A 22,386-nucleotide genomic window follows, 5' to 3' on the forward strand; every position below is an offset into this window, starting at 1 on the left:
TTCCCTCAAACCTCCCCTGCCCGTTCTTTGCCTACAGCTCCTCCAAAATCGATTCCAAGGAAAACAGAAAAGGAAGGCGCACAGGATGTGTACATCGCAAGGCTACCGCAGAAGTTGATCAAAATTCACACATCCGGTTTGGCTTTCCCAGCTGGGTTCCAGGCTCCGAAGCAAGGGTGAGGTGGTGGGTCCCCGGGCAGAGATCTCGATTGCCTCTCCACCCTGGCCAACCACGCACCTCCCCCACGAACCTTCCGCCACTAGTCTCTGCCGAACTCTGCCCTGCTCAAGGCTTCGTCCACGGCGTCTCCGGGAAGCCGACCGCCTGCCCTAGGCCCGCCCGGCCTACACGAGCCTACCGCTTTCTCCGGCTCCTAAGACTGAGATCTTCGTTCTTTCCATCCGCCGGAGGCCATGGCCGCCCTGCCCCGGCCCAGGACACCAGCCTTACCTCTCGCAGCGAAGCCTGCCTACCCCGGGCCAAAGCCGGCTGCCGACGCCTGCGAGCGCCCGGGCTCTACACCTCCTCCTCGGCTCCGCTTCACCTGCCGCTGCCTAGCGCACACAGCGGCTCCCAGCATGCGCAGCGCTCCCTCCGCCTCTCCGGCCCCGCCCCGCCCCGGCACGTGACCTCCTCCCCCCCACGCCCCCCCTCGGTCCACGCCTACTTCCGTCCCTCCACTTTCCCTAAGGAGGGAGGAGGCAGCTGGGGGTATTAAAGAGTAGCAACTTCCTCCCTCTTCCCGCCCCCGCCCCTCTACCCCCTGCTACAACGTCTTCCGGGTCGACAGCGCCTTGGAGCCTTCTGGGAAAACATCTCATTTCCTCCCCTCCCCCTCCTCCTGCCTTCAACCAACCAGCCTCCCGTCAGAAAGGGACATGCGCAGTGAGTGCCTCCCGTCTCTTCTACCCGAGCCCCCCCTCCCCCCCAAGCAGAGAGACCCCAGCAGCAGCAGCAGCTGATGATGAAGAGGGAGGCAGTGGCAGAGGGGGGGCACCTTTTATTTCTATTTTTAAAGGGACAGGACACTAATTTTACCCCACTTCAACCTTGAATTGAGGGGGGTGGGGGGAAAGCGGCTGAGTTCCTCCCCCACCCTCCAGCTCCGAGCCCTGAGTGGGGGATTGAGCCTGAGAGAGGAGAGGAGTTTCTTCTTCTTAGAAAACCCCCCCATCTACGACTCCTACCCCCTCAGCCCTCTACTCGCCTGCTTCCCGAGCCCCTTCCACCCTCCTGCTCTGTGGCCGTGAGAGGAGGAGAGAAAGAGACCAAAAGCCTCTTAGCAACACAGACCCTTTGCTGCTGCTGCTGCTGCTGCTGTTGCTGCTGCTGTTGCTGCTGCTGCTGTTGCTGCTGCTGCTGCTGCTGCTACTGCTGCTGTTGCCGCTGCTGCTTGGCCCTGGCTGGAGACATCTCCCTACACCAGCCACTTCCCCAGCTCTCCTCCTCCTCCTTTGCCTCCTCCTCCTCCACTCCCCCCCTTTATTACCCTTTGTGTCATCCTCCACAGCTCCAGGAAAGGCACTCAAAAGTGGGGGGCAGGAAAGGTAAGTGTGTCTGGGGGGGCTCCATTGCCTTCCTCTGGCTCTGACTTTCACTCCGAGCAGCAGTAGCACCAGACCTCATACGCAGTGGAGCTCCGGGGTGAGGAGGGGGTGGTGCTGGGGGGGTGAAGGAGGGGCTGGAGTGAGGAGGGGTGTGTGAGGTGGGGTGTCCACCCTGACAGGGAAGGAAGGACACTTTTATTTTCGTTTGCTGTTGTCAAAAGTGGTTTCTCCAGCTAACATCTGATTGTGCCTTGCTTCAGTGGGGGGAGACTACAAAACAACCCCCTCCTTCCTCCAACGAGGCGCCAGGGAGAGAGACAGAAAGAGGCATACTTTCTAGATGTCACTTACAGAATTGCGTGTAGAGAGCTTTTCCTCCTTCCCCAGGAAAAGCTGCCTGCATTTGATTCTGAGTGGGAAAATGTCGGGATCTGAATTGTGTTGGAACTGCTTATCCAGTTGTAGACCTGAGTGTTTCTGTCTTTTGGCTTCTGGCTGTGGCTTGGATATTGACTTTAGGGTAGGAAGACTTGGCTGGTTTTTATGTTAGGTGTTTTTAGTTTCTCCATTTTTTATTTTGTCTGAATTGCCTGGCAGATTTCAAATTTTAGTTCATAAGGCCTTTGGTTGGGTTTTACACTTGCATTTTTTTGTAAAATATTTGTTTCATATTGACTATGTGAAGTTCAAAGCTTAAAATGCTTAAAGTTTAAATGCCATTGGTATAATCTTTTCCCACATAGTTTCAGGTAATTATTTTCCATAACATGAAAATATTAGCTATTTCATAACTAACTGGTTTTTTTTTTTCACTCTAATCTTGGTAACTTGTCTGAACAAGTAATCCCCATTGAAAACTTTATGTTGTTCTTGCTGCATAGAAGGGCGAACCTCCCCATCAATATTTTGCTGGATTGGTACCACTTTCAGTTTTAATTGAATTATTTATTTACTGTTGTAAATTGAGACGAGTTTTTCATCTAGAGGTAGTGAAACAAATTGTTCATAACATGTGAAAGGAAATAAATTACTAAAATTCACTTTCATGAGTTAAAGAAATCATGAAGTTGTAGCTAGTATGTTATAGCTAGGTACAAAATGAAAGGTAAATCTAGATTTAGGTTTATGGAATAACAGTTTTGATAAAAAAAACTATTCTGTATTCTTATGTGGTGTGTTCTTAGTGGCTTCATTTTATAGTGCTGTATTTTATTTATGTTTATATATTACATTTATTTATATTTCAAAATATAGTGCTGTATTTTATTTCACAAATACTAAAAATATATTTCTGTTGTAGGCCTCATACTTACAGCTTACATTAGGAAGTGGTATTTTGTTTCATTTATACATTTCTTTATCCTTTTTTTGAAGATGGATGCACACATTCATATTCTCTCTGTGTATTCCTCTCTCTTTTTAAAAATTGCATTGGTTTCTCTGATTCCATAATTTATGTCAACAATAGGAGATCAGCAAGAAGGATTGAAGAAATAGAAATCTATAAAGATACTTGACATACAATCTTTGACATAGTCTTGCAATGTGATGATTCCTTTTGTTTGTTTTATTTTGTTTTGTTGATGGTAAAGACAAAACACGATATACTCATATTTTAGTGACCGAAAAGCATTGCATATGTAGAAACTTGTTCAGTAAATTTTAATTGCCAACTCTGTGTAAAAGTAGCCATTTACACATGGGCGGGGAACTGTGTAGCTGTAAACAGCATAGTCCTATTTCTTTCATTTCTGTTATAAATTTGAACTCTTTTTTTTTTTTTAGCTTTCCTCTGAGATGTGATTGCTGCACTTAAGTAGAAATCTGTGCTAATTTCAAGTTTGTCTCCCATCATAAATACTACTAATACTTCTGTCTTTTTAAAAACTTAGCAAGCATAATATAGTGAATAGAAAGTAGAACTTATGATAGGAGCCAATGTTAAGTATGCAATTTGTGTAGACAATTGGGGTAGTAGTTATCTAGTAGACAACTAAGTAAAAATTTACAGTCTTGAATTTAATGTTTAGTTTGTGATTCCTCTTTTTTGAGACAGGGTCTTGGTATATAGCTGAGTCTGGTCTTGAACGCATGATCATCCTGCCCTCAACCTTTTGAATGGTGGGAATACAGCCATGTGCTACCATACCCAGCTGTTTATATTTTCCTTTGAAAGCATTCTTATTCTTCTATTTCCTACTTAGTCCCTACTATGGTTAGAAAACTGTATTTTCTGTAAAGGAGATAAAACTTATGACTTGAAAACCTTTTATTATATTTTTAGCATGCTTATATTCTAAGTGTTAAATACTGTTGATATTTTAGGAGGATAATTGTTCAAGTAGATAATACCTTGGAGGCCACATTATATAACTCTTCATTTTCCATGCTGTGATATTTAGAAAGCCTGAAGAATTACTCAAGATTCCAAGATTTTTGTTTTTGTCAGAGATGAAACTTTCATGCCTAATTCCATGCATAGCAGTTCAAAGTTTTACACAGAGGCTTTTTTTTTCGAGACAGAGTCTATGATCAGGAAATCCATTTCTAGACCAGATTGACTTATTTCACAGAGATCCACCTGCCTCTGCCTCTTCAGTTCTGGGATTAAAGGCAAGCAGCTACCATGACTATCTAGACTAATCCTTTTCTATAAATGTTAAGATATATTGCTTTAGAGCTATGATTTGCCCATTTATAAAGCAATAATTTGTTATTGCCCCTTTTAAGAGATACTACTTTCACTGGTTGTGAGTCTTTACTTTTGCTGAATAATTTTGACTTTCTCTAATACTAGCCCCTCCCCCTCAGCCTCCGGTTAATCAGTTCAGTAAATATATCCCTTACTCTTGTATTGAGAATCCTTATTTACAAAAACAAATACATTTGTAAATGTTTACTTGTGAGTTTGACTTAATGAACTACTTAAGGGCAGAACTTTTCATCTGATCTGAACTTGGATGCACCTCATTCATAGCAAACATGGTACATAGTGGGGCCAGCTGGTTGACATAATCCATGTTAGTTTCAAAAAATAGATATATTTGATTTTTTTCACTCAAGTGTGAGATTAATTTTTTTCTCCTTTCCCCCTTCTTTCCTGGTATAATTCTCATTACCATGAAAGTTTTTTTGCTTTTTTTTTTTTAAATTTAGAATTTTTTTCTTGATGGTTGTTATGGCTCTCATATTTTCTAATTAACAGCTAAATTAAATACTGTTAAAAATGTAGTACTCATAATAAGAATTAAAAACATATTTCCCTCTCATCCTCATTAGGATAGAATTTGACAAAAGTGGCTTATTTTGAATAAGCAGTTACTTATAAACTTGATTTAACATATATTTGTCCAAGATTCACGTGTTTCATTTTAGTGAGTGAATGATACTGTAGGATGTTGCGATGATTAGGCCGCTTTTTACCAGCTCTATAAAGCAATCATTACTTAGGTGACATGTTTCCCTGACTTTGTTTTTTGGTCCTTACCCAGACAATTATCAGCTTTCAAGTTTTCTATGGATATGAAGATTTACACCTAGTCATCAGTGGGACCCCATGAAGTCAGCCAGAAAGCCTATATCCACTTACGTATCTTTGTAAACTTTGCTGCATTTTGATTGTATGTGAAAAATAGATTGTACTTAGAAATGAACTAAACATCTGTAGAGTATCTTCTTCTGCCAGACACTATATTAGACTTCTGAAAATGAGGATGGGCCCTGCAATTTCATGTAAGATAGTTCTTAATTGTATTCCATAGATATATTGGTCAAATCTTTATTTTTTTACTGAAATAAATTTTATATTAACAATATTAATATTGTTAGGTGGGAAAATGGATGTCCTAGGAAATTATTACTGTATTGTATTTAAAAAGACTAGTATAGCAAAATTTCTACTTAATACTGTACTTTAGGTATTTTCGATTCATACACAATTCACTAGCTTTAGACTATAATAGTCATTTATGTGACTACTGTTGCTGGGTTTTTATTCTAAATATAATTCTCTAATTTGAAGGTTATTAAAAATGTTTATTAAGTTTTTCAAATTAAAAAAGGCAATTCTCTCCAAATTTAATGTTTTGCTCTCAATATATATATATATATTTTCTGATAACCCTCAGACAGCAAGTATTCTTTCATGGTTTATTGAAAGGTATGCATTTTCATGTTGAGTGCTTAAATATTTTGTACCACATTTTAAGCAACTCTTACAATATAATTGAAATCCAGTAAATTACTACCTACTTTTTATGAGTTTTAAATTTTTTAGTATATACTAGGCATTTCTTCAAGATCCTCATGAAAAAAGTTCCTCATTTTATTTCTAAAACATTTGCGATGTTTAATACTGCTTATATGATACTGCTTCTATAGTTTTAATGAGTAAGAACTTTCTCAATAGATGAGTTCTTTAAAAAGCAAAGAATCCTATATCACTTTCTTTAGTAGCGTTAATACATAATTGAAAAGTACTTTGGAGAGAAAAAGCTACATTCACTTCTCAGTTTTTACCATGTATATTTTAGAATAATGTTGATTCACAGTTGAAGAAAAGGAGTGGATGCCTCTGCTGGCTAGTTTAATACCATGAGAAGTAAACTGACTGTACATGGTAAATCCTGCACTCTTTGACACTTGTTTGTTGCTATTTTACTAATACTCATTGTTTATTGTAAGTGTGTAGCACCTTAATGAATATGTCAGTTTTACCCAGTCTTTGCATTTGCGTTATTGGGTCATGTGCCATATGATGAAACCATTTACCAACTTTTTATCATTAGATAGCACCAAGCACTGTATTGCATTAGACATAGGGTACTTCTTAGTTCAAAATACAAGCATAATAGTTTTATTGATCTGTACTCGGGAAAGAGTAGTAAAAGGATGGTTCTGATAGCTTTATAGGTAGGGTGATGGAAAATTTTTCAGTGTACGAATGGATGGAAAAACCAAAACAAAAATCCAGTCTCTTACAGGATATAGTCCAGTGTGTAACTAAAAGTATAAGTAAGGTCAGTCTTCCCTTTACATAACAAAATAACACACAGAATTCTTTACTTGACCTTCCTTTAACATGCGTGGAATTATATTTAGGGTTTTGCTAAATGAAGTTGGAGGTTACAACAGTATGTGACAAGATATTTTTTCTAACAATTTTTATATAAAAGTTTTGTTAGTGGAATGCCACGGAACAACAGGGTATTTAAAAACAGCTACCAAATTAAAATGCTTTTTAATGCAATAAGCCAGGGTTGTTTTTCTTTTTTCTTTTTGCTTCTTTTGCCTTCTTTAAGGAAAAAGAGTAATTAAATCAAAATTTCCTATTTTGTTAATCAATTAATATTTATGTTCCATCTTAGTAAATATATATTTGTACTATATAGTCATGTTGACTGTCATTCTATGAGCAGTATGCCAGTGTTTGAAAATATTTTTAAATGCTAAGGAAATCTGTATTTCTGTTATAGATAATTACAAATGGTTTCTGACATATAAGATCAATTTTTAATCAATGGAAAAGAATAAGTTTGTGGTCCCTAATATTTTTTTTTTTTTTTTTTTTTTTTTTTTTGGTTTTTTTCGAGACAGGGTTTCTCTGTGTAGCTTTGCGCCTTTCCTGAAACTCACTTGGTAGCCCAGGTTGGCCTCGAACTCACAGAGATCCGCCTGGCTCTGCCTCCCGAGTGCTGGGATTAAAGGCGTGCGCCACCATCGCCCGGCAATATTTTTTAAAATAACCTAAAAATAAGTTATAAGGAAGAATTCTAGCTCTTTGGCATTTCTATTTGAGGTATAACTATATTATACAGTAAATTATTCTCGGAACAACTCAGTATGTCTTCAAAGAGAAAAAGGGCTGAGATATTTATAGATTAACACACTAATATTTATTTTCTAATATAGGTAGACACAGTGGAAATAAAAATTGCTAATGACGTTGAAGCAGCTGCAAAGCTTATACTTCCTTCAGAGTTGGATATGACAAAATTTTGATCTAACATAGTTTCCTGTAAAACCTTTTCTTAAAGAACTGTTCGTTAAATTCCATAGAATTGAACAAATTATTAGAATATATTGCATTAAAGTAATAAAATGAGTTATATAGTCAACCATCAACCTTGCAATGATGAAAAATTTGTACATTGGTTCTTTGCTAAATTCTTTGTTAAGCAAAAAGATTTATCAACCTTGAAATTTTTTGGTTTGGTATTACTGGTAAAACTTAGATTCTTGTGCTGATTTCCTACCCCACTTCGTAACTGAATGTCTGTATTTCAAAACCTAGAAGTAAATATGAAAATGTTTCCTAAGACCCAGTCTTAAATTTTGTTTGCATATATCCTCATTGCTATAGTTATTGTTTTTCATTCACCATGAGTACAGAAATGTTCACCATTAATATACTTAATCCGTACATTCTTAATATTAGGATTCAAAAACCATAGTTGAGCCTGTACTCCTTACCCTAATAATCGAAAGAAGTACTGCACAGCCAAGGAAAGCAAGTACTGGTGTTTTAAGTCACTTCTTTATTTGGGATATACTAATCTAAAGTGAAACTGCCATATAAAGAAGGAAAGGATTTTTATTTGGGAAATTATAAAGTTTGTCATTAATAAATATTAAATATCAAAATATTTAGAATGCATGTTACAGTACAGACAATTTTTTTAAGCATTATTCCAAGACCATTTTCCTCCTTCCACATTGATCACAATGGAGTTTGTGCTAAAGGATTTCTTGGCCATTTCAGAGACTAATCTAGTTAAAAGGTTTGTTTATGCTTCCCATCTCTGTTCTGCTGATGGCATTACAATGCTGGCCAGAGCCAGACATCTAACTGTTTATAACATTCAAATTTCAATTAAAGCTACAGTGTTTAGTTCACTATGTATCAGCAAGGCCATACCAGCTAGAAGGATTGATGTTAATGTGTGTGGTGATTTTGTGTTACCATAGGCTTTGCTAAATTTGGCAACTCGTAAGAATGTTTTTTTGCTTATATATATATATATATATATATATATATATATATATATATATATGAAGCGTTAGTATTTAATTCTTTTTATAGATTTATAAAATCAAACTTACTTTCCTCTGGAGATAATACATAGTATTTTATATTCCCCTTAATAATTGCTTTTGATAACAGCAAAACCTAATTTTTTTTTATTTGCTTACTTAAATGGTCCAGTTCAATTTCTTTCTTTTTTAAAATTTTTTATTTGCTATTGATTTAGATCCTGATTCTAGTTGGAAGAACAATAAAATGCCGCCTTTTTCAACATAAACCTAGGAGTCATATTTTTCTCATGTTTTTATGTATATGAAAGAATTCTATGTGCAAATAACAGATTTTAATTCAATCCTTCATGCTTTTCTGTCCTGTTACTCTTGCTCTTTGTGCTTCTGTGTTTTAAGTAGGTTGTTAAATTGTGTAGTTCTTCTTTTTTATAAAGGTACAATGAATTTAATATTTCTTCAGCTACTTATCTATTTTTGTATAGCCTAGTCAGAAATTTACTTGGCTTGTGTGTGTACTTAGTTATTTTTTAATTGAATAGGCATTTTTGCTAAATTCATTGCTTTTTCCTAAAGCTGTTTTACTTCTTTTATACATTGACTTACTGTATATATTGTAGAGATGTTTTTATTGAATGCTAAATACATGCAGATATAAATGTATCATTTAGGAAAGATGAAAATTCATATAGAATAAATTGCTAGTAAAATCTTTAAGTAGTATGATCAAAAGATGTATGTGGCTCACTTTTTAAATTAAGAAACAATGTCTTTGTTATGGAACAATTTAAAATAAAAACGTAAGAAATACAGTGTGATATCTGAAGATAAGAATGAAGAAATATACCAAATTTATAAATTTGTAGGTTAAATACATGGATAGAGTTCAAGATAAACTAGATAGAAATGTAAGTCAAATAATATGGACGGTATGCTCTCATTTTTGTAAAAAGATATGTAGGATATTTTGTTATGTTTAAGAATGTATGTTTGTACTGATAATATAGTACTTCTTTTCTACTGTATAAATCATGAAAGTATAAACTCTCTGTCATCCATCTATCTGTCTATCTATCTATAAACATATCTAGGATATATGTACCAACTTACATCTTTTGTGTATAGAAATTATATGTCTGGAATTCTGATAGGTTAAAGAATTCTGTGTATGTTTTATTATTACTTAGATTTGATTTCAATAAGTCTTTATTTATATTAGCAAATTTATAAAGAAAAGGTATATTTGTATATTAAATTAACAAGAAAAAAATGACCCAGAAAAATTGCAGGCCTAACCAAATAGTTACATGAATAGATTGAATACCCTGAGGAAATTTAGTATTGTTAAAAACATCATAGATTGATACACAATCAGTCAAACTGATCTAGTCTTCTTATGTAAGACAGTGAAGTCTTGTCCTTTCAGTAAGGAACTATGTATAGAGTGTAACTGTACTTTGAAATATTTTACTTCTTATTGAATACCCTGCTAGTCTACCCTGAGTGATAGTGAAGGATGTCATTTATGAAGTTTTAGTCTGAGAGAGAAAAAATGCATAGATCAATTGTAAAACATGTTCATCAGTGATACAAATTACTGTTTGTTCCCTGAAATACAGATAACATATCGTCACCTGGCATTTCTTCAAAGTTTTCATTATTCAGCTACTGTTTTGAATAGAGGTCAAAAATAAAAAATAAAAAAGAGCAGAAGGTTTTGAAGAATAAGCATTTTTGTTTGAAAGTGACTGAAGTATGTCCTTGAAATATCAGTCTCAGAACTTTTGTAAAATTATATCAAACTGTGTATGTAAATATGCTTAGTAAAGAAGGTATCAGGATTCTGTAAAGCTAATCACCATGTACTTTTTGGGAAGGATAAGTTAATGGGGATTTATATAGAGGAGAAATATTGAATTGTTACAGAAGGAAGTGATTTCAGGCAAGGACAAAGCTAATGAGATGAGGACATTGGCAAACTTATTTATTAATTATTATTTTGTTGTTTTGTTTGTTTGTTTTTGTAGATAGGGTTTTTCTATGTATATCAGACTGTCATGGAACTCAGACCTCTGCCTGCCTGCCTACCTCAACCTCACGATTCTGGGATTAAAGGCATGCATTGCCACATCCACCCCTGCAGATTGGTTTTTAATACATTAACAACAAAGATTAAAGTTAAAACCAACCTAGTGAAGTAAAGATTTGATTATAAATATTATATCTATAAATTTCTGGTTTTACTTTTTTATTTCTCAGGACATAAATCAGAATGGGAATAAGCATAAAAATGGGAGAAAATAATTTGGACCCAAATTAAGGAAATGAATAACTCTGTGAAATTAGGACTAGAATGTCCATTGATTTCTGAAGCTAGCATGTCCGGATATGAGTTGGGAATTAATCACTGTAGTTGAGGTAGTAAAACATTACCGAGATTACAGCATGTTTTTCTGTTTTGTTTAGTTTATTAAAATTCATACCCAGGTTGATCCTTGAGAGCAGTTATGAACAGACTATTAAAACTATACATATTACATATAGATGCTAAAAGTAGAAAAGTGTAGCTTATGTTTTCTGTATTTAATTCACTGATTTTAGTTGATCTGATTTATCTTGAAGTAGTTCTACAGTTATAAACCATGGTATTCTGCCCTTGCCACCAGGAATTTATTTCTTCCTTTTGAAAATAGGCAAATTTATTTCAACAAATGCAATTCCATATTTTGTTTCCAGGTGAAAGAGATGTAGTTTATATTTAAAAATTCTGGTTCTCAGTAATTAGATGTTTGTTGTCTCCTTTTTACCAATAGCTTGCTTGCCATTACCTAAACAAATGTATGTTGATAGCTATTATGTGCTCACTGGGATATGTGGGCAAAAATTAGCATGGTTCTCTCTCTTCCAGAACTAAGCCCTGGAGGTGGAAAAGGCTATTAATCAAATAATTGCACCAATAAATGCAGTATTAGAATTTTTTGTCATGGAAAGTTACATGAAGTTTACTATTAGAGATTTCAGTGGAAACAGGAGACATCTATTATGAGGCAGTATTTAGTTGTAATTTCTCTGAAAAAGAGTTACCTTAATCATGATGGAGAAGCATTTCAGAAAAAGAAAAGCCTAAGGTCTGCTAGAGGCTTAGGTACGAACTAAACTGCCAAGACATTATAAGCAACACTTTCCTTGATCCCTAGGTTTAATATTGAAAAGTAGACAGATATTCTTTATTCTCAGTGAAAAAAAAAAACAAAAGCTCACAATTAGTTGTAGGATTGTTGTTACTAAAGAACACTGTATTTCACTGCAAAACTAATAATGTACTTTCCCATTCAGACATGATCTTAGCTTCAGATCTCCTAAGACTCTTTTAACACAAATTCATTGGAAACTATGAATGTAATGTACTTTTCAAGAGATAACTAAGCAGAACTTAGAAAAGGAATTTAAATTATATGTCTGAATTCCGAAGAGAAGGACCTAGTTCTGCTTGCCCAGTCTGTGTTATGAAGTAAATGCCCATTTCAGGGACTGGGCTGATAGAAGATAGATGATAACAAATGAAGGCAAGGGACGTAGTTGTGCAGGGCAACTTATCAAGACATTCAGCTGCTACTAGCTATAGGACAGTATCATCTGGAGCAAATCAAAGTAGAGAGAAGGCAAAAACATTACAAACCTAGGCATGTTTATCACTTACTAGAATATAAACATTTTGCAAATTATTTGATGTACTGGTAAAAAAAATAGGGTTACATAATAATGGTAATACAAATATTAGCATTTTTGTTATGTTCATATTAACACATACAGTCAGAAATCGTAGTAAGTTATTAGGTTGTACTTCCTATCTCATGCCGTGATGTTAGCTTTGAATATATTGGTGTATCTTACTTGCATTAGTATTTTTAAAGGTAAAATTGGTGAAATGTTATTTTTATCTTTTTAATATAACAATCACTGGCTTGTGTTCATTCCATTTGAGCTTTGGACACTGCCTTCTATTTTTATTAAATAGTGAGCAGTCTGATAACTAGAAGCTCGAGAAACAGAATAAAAGACCATGATAAAATTAATGAATTAAGTCAGTTGTTAACAGCAAAAGAAGAAGATGTGTAAGAGTTAAGCACTCATTGAATAGATTGGGGTACTACATTACTTGATGGTTGATAAATTCTTTCAATACATTAATTTTAAAGATGAACAAGTAAGTTTGATTTTTATATTCTGGCATTCTCAGATATGGCAGATCATCTCCGTCCACCCTCTCTTGCCTTTCCCTCCCTTCCCCTTTTTCCTTTCTTATAAAATTAATTTATTTGTTTATTATGTTTGTATTTATGTGTTTATGTATGTGCACGGGTGTACAAGTAGAAGACAGAAGACATCCTACAACAGTGCCAGTGGGTTCTTCCTACCATGTGGGTCAAGGATTCAGTATGTCTTTAGGCTGATGACAAGTACCTTTACCCCCAAACCATCTTGGCAGCCAAGACTATGGTTTTCAAAGCTTGTTTTAATCTCTAAAATTAACAATAGGATAGGATAACAGTTTAGAGTTATTTATTTATTTATGAATACAGCATTCTGAGAGTATCCATAGCATTGATACATATTTTGCTTTTTGCAGTACCTAGAGGAGTAGTTAGTTCCTAGGCCACCACTATCTGAAAAGCTTATTAGAATATTTGAAAAGAATGCTTACTGAGCTTATTAACTCTGAAGGGCTGGATGTACCTTCTAAATGGGAATAAAGATTGGTTTGGGCATTATTGAGGAATTGCTATGTTCCTTCTGCTTTATACATCCTGATTATCCTCTAGCAAAGCATATTCCTAAAAACACTAGTTCTGTGATAAATGAGTAATAACCCTGCTCCAAGGATTCTTTTATCAAATAAGGTTAACAATCCATGGTTATAATTAAAGAATGGTAGATAGGGTTTATAGTATATTTTAAGAGCTCTCAGTACTAATTTCAAATTTCTAATGTAATTGCCAATAATCTACTGAGTACTTCGCTGTATGTCATGTCCTGTGCTAAGAATTTTATAGGTATTATAATTATATTTAAATTTTTCATTGATATTTTTCTCTTTTTTTTAAATTGAAAATAGTTTTTTTTTCTTACATACTATATCCTGATTGTGGTTTCTGCTCTCTCCTCCCAGTTCATCTCCAACTCCCCTCCCATCTAGATCCCTTTCTGTTTCTCATTAGAAAAGAAAAAGTCTTCTAAAGGATAATAAAATTAAGATGAAGCAAAAACTGATACATCAGAATTGGACAAAACAAATAGAAGGAAAAGAGACTAAGAGAAGGCACAAGAAACAGACTCATTCATTTGCACACTCAGGAATCCCATAAAAACATTAAACTGGAATCCATAATATGTACGCAAAGGACATAGTGCAGATCCGTGTAGGTCCTGTGCATGCTGCTTCCGTCTCTTAAGAGTTCATATGTGCTTTGATCATGCTGATTAAGAGGGCCTTGTTTTCTTGTAATCTTCTGTCCTCTCTGGCACTTACACTCTTTCTGCCTCCTCCCCCAAAGAGTTTTCTGGGCCCAGCATAGAGCCATTTGATGGAGATATCCCATATAGGGCTGAATGTTCCAAAGTCTCTCTTACTGCAAAATGTCTGTCTGTGGGTCTCTGTATTTGCTCCCAACTACTGCAGTAGCAATCTTCTTTGATGATGGCTGAGCAAGGCACTGATCTATGAGTGTAGCATAAAGAATGTCATTAGGAGTGATTTCATTGTTACTTTTTTTTTGAACAGCAATATTTGGTTTTACAGTAGGTCCCTGGTCTATCTAGTCTCTGGTTCTTGGTCACCAAAGCAGTGTTGGGTATAGGTTCTATCTAGTCAAGTGGACCTTAAGTCAAATCAGATATTGGTTGGTTACTTCCGTAGGATTTGGACTACCATTGTACTTACATATCTTGCAGATAGGATACCATTGTTGATCCAGGCATTTGTGGCTCAGTTAGTGTTTACATTTCTCTTTTGATAGCATGCAGAATACCTTTCTGTACCACAGATGCTACAAGGTAAGAATGAATGCTTTATGTAGGTACCAGCTCAACTCCTTAATGATCAATGACTTGTATAGGTGTTGTCTTCAGTTTGGGGCCTTGCTGTCAGTTTGTGGAGAGCAACCTGTAGTTTTGGCAACAACCTGGGTTGTTTGGTGGTTCCCTTGGGACCCCATTTGGCCAGCAATTCAATTATATGTAACCAATCCTAGTAATGGCAGCTTCATTTGGTAACAAGAGATGTCCAGTTGGGACTTTCTTTCCCCATTATTTGGTGATTTTATTTAGATCACTTTCATGTATTATATGCTTGAGGAAACTTCTACTGTATTAGGTTTCCCTACTAACCCTAAAATGACCCTTGACTTACCTGTCTCTCCCCATAGTCCCTCCTGCATCCCTCTCTTCCACCTCACTTGATTCTCCCATTCCAGCCCCACCCCCATTCTTAGCTATCAGTTCTATTGCCCTTTCCTATCAAGATCTGCCTTCCTACTCCCCAGGCCCTTACTTTATACACAACTTCTGTGGTTCTACAGATTGTGGCTTGGTTCTTACTGACTTAAGGTATTATATTTTATTCTTGTAAAAAGTAGAAAAAAAGCATTGTAAGAAACAAGTAGGAAGTATTTCCTCGTATTTGTTTTTGTTTATAAATACATAGGCAAATTTTCTGTAAAGAAAAAGTAAGATAAAAACCATTCTTTTGCTGCATCTTTATAGCACTGGGGGGAAAAGGTCAGAGGCTTTTCTGTAAAGCTAAATGCTAAATTTACCACTGTGCTTGCACACTCTTCTAGCCACAGTGTTCACTAATATCAACAATAGCCCATTATATATTTTTTTATTACTAAGCAGCAAGCGCTAGAGCTTTGAGAGATACCCCTTGACCTGAGAGCTAGCTCTATGTACCGCAGACTGGAGTACATAGTCTTTGGCGAACTACTGAGGTTTTGTGCTGTGTTTTTTATAAGGAAATTATTTAGTAATGCTTTTCTTAGCATCATTTTGAGATTTAAATGTAGAACATATAAACTCTTAGCATCCTGTGGATATTCATTAATGTTTCCTTTTGCTTCTCTCCCATAATATATTCTTTATGAAATTATACAATGTCTTGTATCTGAAGATCTGTTCTAATTAATTTTTATTCTAACCTATACTATTTATAACAATTAAAATATTTTATAAAAATTGTAGAGCACACATGATAGAGAAAATCAAATAGTTGTAGCTAGCTAATGCATACAGTCTAATCAGATGTTTACAGTCTGACTTTTGGTAATCTTTTACCATTAATATAACAAAAATAAAAATATATTTAATCTTCATTTCTATATATTAAATATGACTACAAAAATGGTTAAGAGCATGAACTCTAGAGCTAAATTTTTGGATGTGATATATTTTTACTCAGTCTGATTAATAAAATTGACAATAAATGTGCTCTCTCAGTTTAGTGTATGTATGTACTCTCACATGTTTTAAAAAATGCCTGATATATGCAGAGAGACATAATTATGTACATTAGTATTATATATATAGTTATATAAAGTACGTATAATTATATTTATAGAGTTATATAAAGTACATATAGTTATGTATATATGTGTTTATATATAACTATATAAAAGATATATAGTTTTATATATAACTGACATGCATGTTATATGTATGTTATAAAAGGATAATAAGTAATGTGTTTTAGGAAGTCTAACAATATTTTATTTCATAGGATAAAATGAATTCAATTTGATCTATTTCTTTGAAATAGTTCTCTCCATTGTTTGTCATAAAGAGACTGAAATACAGAAAATTCAGTACCCTTTAAGTATGACAATAAGAAATGAAGTTGAAAAACTAAAATATTTCATGTGTCAGAATATTCATGATCCAAATTATCTTCTGTGTTTTATTGAAAACTCAAAAAGCCTATCAGTTAGCAAAATAAATGTTCTTCAGAGATTTCCTTGTTTCGTGTTGGTGTTTTTTATTTAAGACTGATCCCCTCAGAAGTTGTGTGACTAAGTCTAATTAAAGTCCAATGGTGGCCTAGCTATTGCTTAGGGTACTTACTGTAGGGTTGAGTATCCTATCTGAGTCATCAATGGTTTCCCTCCTCTCAGGAACTAGTCTCGATTTCTCATTCCTAGTGCTGTGTGTACTCTGTCTGGATGGATGCGGTGGGGGGCAGTGAACTGGGGGGCAGTGAACTCTCCGAGATGCACCTCAGTGCCTTTTGTTTTCTTCTTTAAACAGGGATACCGAAGTTTAAAGAGTGTGTTATTATAAAATGTTTTTCAAAAAATACCCTAGGTTTATGAGGTAAATGCTATATTTTTGCTAAGACATTAGGGAATAGTGTTTAGCTTTTCTTGTTTTCTTGTATATTGTGTAATTCATCAGTTTAAGAATGTGGTAAACAGTTTGGGAAACAGAAGAAGAAGTTGAAAACTGTTTTCTGAGAGTATTGTAGATGGTTGCTTAGCAAAAAACAAAACAAAACAAAAAACCCAGAATGTACAATATCATCGGGACACACACTTTCACATGTGTGCGCACGCGCGCGCGCACACACACACACACACACACACACAAAAAAAAAATCAGAATGAATTTTCTCTTTAAACTGATTAGGTGTGTAATTAAGTGGTACAATACTTGCCTAGCATGATTGAGTCCCTTGGTTTAATCTCTCCAGTACAAAACAACAACAACAAAAAGTAAAATTTTGTTATCAAGTCTATTTGACAGCATTATTGAAGAATTTCACTGAAAAAAAACCCTCTTAAAATCTGCGTATGTATGGTATGTATGTATGTGCACATGCTTGCGTGTGTTGCATGCCTGTGTAAGCATGTAGATGGCTGTGAGAGGACAACCTCTGTGGAGTTGGTTCCTCATTCCACCGTTACCTTGGGTTCCAGGGATTGGACTGACGTGGTTGGGCTTGTGTGCCAAGTGCTTTAGCTGCTGAACCATCTTTGCCCACGTGTTCAGACATTTTTTTTTTTTTTTAGATACTCATTTTCACATAAAATCATGTTTAAGTACTCTTGACCAGTTTTTAAATGTTAGTTAGTTTGTTTTGATATTCATTCTGCTGGTTTCATACATAAACTTGGAAACCAAGTTCAATTAAATTTCCTAGTTTAAAAACTCACATAATTTTATAAATTCTGATGGAGTTAACCACTTTAAATTTCTGCCAAGAAATGTTATACTCTAACATGTTTTTAACTTACACTTCATGAAAAAGATTATTCCCTCAAAATGAGACAGTTAAAAACATTTACACTATCCTAAAGGTTAACATTGGCTAGTAAGAGGCATCAGGGTCTAACATAAGGCAATAATAAAATTTTCTAAAGAAGGAAATTGTCTTAAAGAGAAAAACTTGTTTTTTGTTTACATTTTATATACATATATGCACACACACACACACACACATATATATATATATGTATATATATATATATATATATATATATATATATATATATCTGTAGATATATTCAGAAAAAGGAGTCCTCCCACTTGAGACACAGTCAGGTTTTTCATAGAGATACAGAAAAAGACAAAGGAGGGTCTAATCATTAAGTTCTAGAAATATTAAGTCTTGGCCATAGACTTGACTGAATTACAAGTCAGACATTTCTAAATGATAATCATAAATACTGACATTTTTTATGCTTTAAGTTTTACTGGATTAAAAAAAAGAGAGATCCAGAAAAGGTTTATGGTTATCCAAAGTCATGTAGTAAATGTTACATCTGGGACTGAGATTGCCTGCTTCCTAGTCTACTTATATCTTCCATGTATAATTAAGCAGGGTTGTGACAGAAAGGAAAGTCAGGCAAAATGCCAGAAAGTTGTAGCATGCACTTTACCTAGGAATATATTGAAAATACATGTCAAAGGGCTATAGCACTTGTTGCTCTTCCAGAGGACCACAGTTCGTATCCCAGCACACCCATAGGGCACTTCTAGGGGTGGTGCACATGTGTGTATATATGTAAGCAAAACACTGTACACATAAAAATAAACCTTTTAAAAATATGATGAACTGCTCCGTGGTGGTGGCGCACGCCTTTAATCTCAGCACTTGGGAGTCAGAGGCAGGCAGATCTGTATGAGTTCAAAGCCAGTCTGGTCTAGAGAGCGAGTTTCAGGACAGGCAAAGCTATACATTGAAACCCTGTCTTGAAACAGACAAACAAACAAAGAAAAACAAAAAACAACCACCAAAAACAAAAAGCCAAAAAAGAACTGTCTTTTTAACTTTTTTCTTTCACATTTTAAATTTAATTTGATTATTTTAAAAATGACTTTAGTTCTCTTGAGCATTTACTGTTACAGAGTTTTACCAAGGCCATCCTTGTTTAGGATTTTTCACGGGGAGCACTGTAACCCTTCTAAAGCTGGGTATGGTGATATATTGTTAAATCTTTTCTCTATAAAACCTTGGAGTGTTGTATGGTTTTATTCTTTTTCTCAGGGAAGAAAATTGCTTCCTTTATCTTGAATTTAGTAAGGTATAGTCTTGTTTCTATTAAGAAGAAAAACTGAATCTCTTGGGTAATTAACACAGCTTTTCCTTAGATGGTTTCAATCCAACATTGGTTTAAAATTCTGTTACTAGGCCTCAATCATGAATATACTTGATAAGGAAGAATTTCATAATAAATTTTAAAGATGTAAAACTCTCTCTCTCTCTGTGTGTGTGTGTGTGTGTGTGTGTACCACAGTGTACATGTAGAGGCTAGAGAACAACTTTTAGGAGTTAGAGTTAGTCTTTGTTTTTCTATATATTGAGGCAGATAGATCTGTTATTTCTGCTGCTGCTCTGTGTACTGGAGGCTGGCAGCCCCTTGAGCTTCTGTTTCTGTCTCCAGCTCCCATCTTAGAGTAGAGTGCTGGGTTTACAGGAGCATGCCACTGCATCCAGATCCCTACTGGCTTCTGTCTCCAGCTCCCATCTTACTGTAGAATGCTGGGTTTACAGGAGCATGCCACTGCATCCAGATCCCTACTGGCTTCTGTCTCCAGCTCCCATCTTATAGTAGAGTGCTGGGTTTACAGGAGCATGCCACTGCATCCACATCTTTACTTGATGTCAGGGATGGACTAGATGGTAGGCTTGTGTAGCTACCTACCACTTTTACCTTCTTAGCCACCCCTGAGCCCTATAATAAATGTAAAGGATAGTCTATCACAGTTAAGATTTTGACTAAATAAGGATTTTATTCTAGCTTAATTTTGGGTCACTGTCTAAATACAAAATCTAAGGGTTATATTTTTTAGTGTTCAAAATTTGGTAAGTATATTTAATAGAAGAACTAGATGCATATTTATCCCTTTTGATTTGAGGAAGCAAAACACAGTAATATGATCAGATTTTCAGAAGTAAATAAATGCTTGAGAGTTGAGTCTGCAAAGCTAGACATAGTAACCACAGGAAGCATCCCTCCTACAATGCATATGGCAAAGGAGAAATAAAGCTCAGCAGACTCCAGACAAACATGCATGGTAGAACTAAAAGTGAGTGTTCTACTTTATAACCTTAGGTTTCTTGTATCAAAACCCAAGACCATCTTCTTTTGAGATATAATGAGGTGATAGGAATAGATTTTAATTCATAAAAAATTTCTCAAAGTAGCGACCTTCTGTTTTATACAGTTTGTAGTTAGCTTATAATGTACCATGTATGTTTTAAGCTGCTTTGTTTTCTGCTGCATGTGTTTTGTCTCTTAAGAACAAGTGATTATTTTTAATTAAATCTTGGGCCAAATTCTAAGAATTGTTTTTTTTTTTAACCCAGCAAATTGAACATGCAAACTTAAAAACTGTGTAAAAGTTTCAACTGAAAATGTCTTTAAATAGAGAATACTACTGATATACTTAAATGTTTGTAAAATCACTTCCTGGTTGGGCTTAAAGAGACACAGAGAAGCTCTGCTAAGCTGTCAGAAGTCACTTCAGCAGGATAGTAATTAGAAATAAACCACTACTAAACTTCTAATTAGAAACTAAAGAAAAATTATTCTGTGCATAGAGAAATCTCATTTGCATCTAACTTGTAAATATATTTATTCAGTGAGTTATAGTTTAACTTATTATCTTTCAGATAGTTTATAAAATCTACATTAAAATACTAAATTGTAGTTATCTGTTATTAAGAGTTATACACTAAAGTGTTGTGATAGTGTAGTTCACTATGCTTGTTAGCTGTGTTTCAGGCTATCTTTTGCTTTGAGTTAAAGTGACCATGCACATACGTCTCTTTCTCCTTTAGTGAAAGAATGCAATGGTATTTCTTACTAGATCATTGCCTAGCATGATTTTTAATGATCAATTTATTATACTGATAAACAGTATCTTAATTATTTATTATTATAAATATATCTATAAATCTGAAAATATTTAATATTTGGATAGTAGAATATCCAACCTAATTATTTATTTTATTTTTGTGATCTCTAAGTAAAATTGACATTAACTTTGCTGTATATTAATTTGATGTATATTTAATGTATATCACAGTTATTGTTCAGTATTATGATAATTAGTCAGATGTAAGGAGTTGCTGTAAATGACATTGATTGCTTTTAAAAAATGTAGCTCACAGTTGTCCTGTTTTCACTTATGCTAACATCTTATTTAATAACCCACAATTTATTCTTAAACATATACATACATTATTTAATTTATTAATTGTTTCTCTTTCATTAACATGAGAAAGCAAGACTTTTTCTTAGATTTGTATTTCTTAGATTTGTAGAAAAAATATTTCTAATATTTTTTCTCCTAAGTCTAGAACATTGGTTTTTGAATCTGGTTACATATGAAATCATGCAAGATGATGGCTGTAGCTTTGAAGTCACAGTCTTTGATGCTGTGGGTCAAGGTAAATTAATTGGTAAAAACAACCTTCCTGTCATGGTTAAATATAGTCATTTTTTAAAATTATTATTCTAAAGGTGAGGTATTCCATGTTAGTGCTTTCTACTTTACACTTGAGTAATCTTTAAATAAGGACTTTGCCACAGTAGAATCTGTACTGTAGACCTTTTAGAGAGTAACACTAGGACGTGATGATGAATTCTGAGGATAACATGGAGATTCTTAGTTCTATTTCTTGAAACAAGAACAAGATAAATAACTATATCTCATTTTGGTGCATCAGGGGATGAACTAGGAGAGTGACCTTCTAAGTGATTGGGCAAAACTGAAGTGAGTTTCAAAGTTTCAGGATAATAATACTTTAAAAAGCAGATTATATAGCCATTTGTGTTCTCAAGTCCTTGAAACAGACTTCCAGGAAATCCTCCTGCAGGCCACTGTGAGTGGTCTTCCCAAGAGAAAAAGATGAGGTCTTGCTATTAAAAGCAAGTACTATATAGCAGTACTATAGCAGTACTCCTTCTAGTACCCACATATTTCATGTTTGCTCATAGCCATCATCTGTTCTACTACCCAGTTACTCTGAATCAAGTAAGGTTAACATGTTTTATTGCAAAGATTATGGCATGGGAAGGGTGTTTCTTGTATTCACTGTTTTCTTTTGCTTCCTACCTATACCATATCCAAAACCAACAAAAGACCACTAATACTATTTTGCTTGAAAATTCTTAAGGGAAACTAGTTCTCTTTAAACAGTTAAAGAGAAGTGAACATTTGCTATGTAAGCATGTATATTGCAGTCTTAACAGGTTAAATGTCTCCATGTTTTAATCTGAAGGTGAAAGTCAAGATTAAAAAAAAGTT

The 22,386-nt window shown here is 34.9% G+C and overlaps 2 protein-coding genes across 6 annotated transcripts in view; one reads left to right on the plus strand and one right to left on the minus strand.

The window, feature by feature from the left end:
- The window catches only part of Orc4 (origin recognition complex subunit 4), a 42,889-nt gene extending 41,241 nt beyond the window's left edge, over positions 1 to 1,648 (minus strand). For 2 of the 5 annotated variants that reach the window (XM_037204753.1, XM_028880268.2), the window contains exon 1: positions 452 to 595. The gene's annotated coding sequence lies outside the window, so the exon portion shown is untranslated. Of the gene's footprint in view, positions 1 to 451; positions 598 to 1,294; positions 1,337 to 1,490 lie in introns of those variants that run through there. The other 3 variants (XM_028880332.2, XM_028880575.2, XM_028880402.2) reach the window with 3 other exon arrangements.
- The window catches only part of Mbd5 (methyl-CpG binding domain protein 5), a 367,675-nt gene continuing 346,765 nt past the window's right edge, over positions 1,477 to 22,386 (plus strand). The window contains exon 1 of the mRNA XM_028879644.2: positions 1,477 to 1,548. The gene's annotated coding sequence lies outside the window, so the exon portion shown is untranslated. The remainder of the gene's footprint in view (positions 1,549 to 22,386) is intronic.

Source organism: Peromyscus leucopus, chromosome 4 (assembly GCF_004664715.2).
Source record: "Peromyscus leucopus breed LL Stock chromosome 4, UCI_PerLeu_2.1, whole genome shotgun sequence".
NCBI classification, from domain to species: domain Eukaryota; kingdom Metazoa; phylum Chordata; class Mammalia; order Rodentia; family Cricetidae; genus Peromyscus; species Peromyscus leucopus.